Here is a 2031-nt window from a genome sequence, read left to right as displayed (position 1 = left end):
GAAGAAACATAAGAAAAAAAGGCGAACGACCCCATACTTGACAGTAATAGTTGCTGGATCAATCAAAATGAAAATAAAAACAAGGGGTTGATTGGTTTACTGCACAGAATATATGCCTAAAGCTCTAGCAGGAGACTGCATGAATGTGGAAAAGCTTAAACAATCTCTTCTGGTGCATACAGTAACTATGGACAGTAGTAACACATGCAGGGGAAGGCAATTTAAACTAATGCAATCAAAGTCGTATATTTATATCATGGTATGTGGACAGTTGGTGCATGTAACATGCATAAATTACATTTGTCATGAACTGCTGACAAGAAAAGGCAAGTCTGAACGTAAATTAGAAAACTCACGGGCATCTAAATCACAAGAAAATATGGGAAGTGATAAAGATCCTCTGCAGCCTGCCGCGCGCAAGGGAGAGCATTCAGTCGGTCCGGTTTCAATTCGAGTTAGAATTTAAAAAATCGAAAAACCAAACTCATGTAAAATGCTAACTGAAACCGAACCGAGAAAGGAATCGAATCGAACCTAATCAAATCGGTTCAAGCCCATCAGTTTTGTTCCATCTCAACAATCCCAGTTTCAATAGCTTCATGCCCATTGATTTCAAGCAAATTTCAGCCAAACAGACACAGAAACATGGAATTTCAACAACCAAATTAACAATAAAACCAACAATTCTAACAATCAAAAAATGCAAAACTAACAATTTCAACAATCAAGCATACAAATGTACAAAACCCAATAATTTTAATAATCAAACATTATAAAACCCAGCAACTGCTATAATCCCATAAAACCCAGTTCTTGAACAGCTAAACAAAAGCCAACGAGGTGACCCACCTCTGCCCAGAAGCAATAGCCGACAAGGTTTTGCATTTAGACAATAAAAAATGTTAGTCCATTGATGGAAGAAGAGATGGGAGATGAGATGGAAGACTGGAGATGAATATGTGGAGCGTCAAATCTGGAGATGAATCTGCCCAGAAGCATTGAATCTATGGGTGCGCCAAATCTTGAGCTTGAAGACGTGAGATGGGAGATGCATCTGAGGATGGAGGCTGGAGAATGGAGATGTAAGAGACGCACAGAGCATTGAGAGAAGAGGGGACTTGTGATTTTGAAATGGAAAAATGAAAAAATAAGAGGGGAGAATAGAGAAATTTTGAAGTAGAGAGACAGAGGCTCGAAGTAATGAAAGGATTGAGGCGTGAGACTTTTGAGAAAGGAGGGAACAAGGAAGAGTGGGCGACTGGACGGTTCAATGCGGCAATATATATATATATTGAATTAACAAAAAATATCATTTTTTAATATTAAAATATAATATAAAAATAATTTATTTAATATTTTAATTATACAAATTATATAATATAAGAATAATATTTTAATATCATTTTTAAAATATTTAATTATTTTATTTAAATAATATTAAAAAATAACTTTTGTTAATATTGAAATATTATTTTTATATTATATAATTATTTAATTAATTTATTTATATATCAAATAATTTATTTAAATAAATTATTTAATATTTAATTATTTTTTAATATTAAAATATTTATTTTTTATATTGTATAATTAATTAAATAAAAATATTATTTTTATTATTTAATATTATTAATTAAAATAGTAATAATTTTTAATTTTAATTAATTATATAAAAAGATTTTTTTATATTTTCAGTTTAATTAATAATATTAAATAATAAAAATAATATTTTTATTTTATTAATTAATTATATAATATAAAAATAATATTTTAATATTTAACAAAATAATTAAATAATTACACATTTTTATTAATTAGGCTAATTTAAACATAAATCAAAATTCATAGATTAAATTAGATCAAAAATTAAAAATAAGCTAAATTAAACTTTCCCAATAAATATAGGGGTCAAATTAAACTTTATTCCATAAGTTTTTTATAACACTAATAATAAAACAATTATGCAATAATTCTCTTTGCCAATAATAATGGTAAATTTAATAAGATTATAATAAAAATTTATTATTTTAT

At 27.6% G+C, this 2031-nt stretch overlaps 1 long non-coding RNA gene across 1 annotated transcript; it reads right to left on the bottom strand.

The window, feature by feature from the left end:
• Positions 1-220: 220 nt before the first annotated feature.
• On the bottom strand, positions 221-1251 carry LOC131174011 (uncharacterized). Its single transcript, XR_009144362.1, has 2 exons — positions 850-1251; positions 221-595 (listed from the first exon to the last, which is right to left on the bottom strand). It is a non-coding gene; the product is annotated as an uncharacterized LOC131174011 (long non-coding RNA).
• Between the last annotated feature and the right edge of the window lie 780 nt (positions 1252-2031).

The sequence above is a fragment of the Hevea brasiliensis genome, chromosome 15 (assembly GCF_030052815.1).
Source record: "Hevea brasiliensis isolate MT/VB/25A 57/8 chromosome 15, ASM3005281v1, whole genome shotgun sequence".
In the NCBI taxonomy this organism is placed as follows: domain Eukaryota; kingdom Viridiplantae; phylum Streptophyta; class Magnoliopsida; order Malpighiales; family Euphorbiaceae; genus Hevea; species Hevea brasiliensis.
The sequence above is the reverse complement of the archived record's forward strand: the minus strand, read 5'-3'. Positions and strand labels throughout refer to the sequence as shown.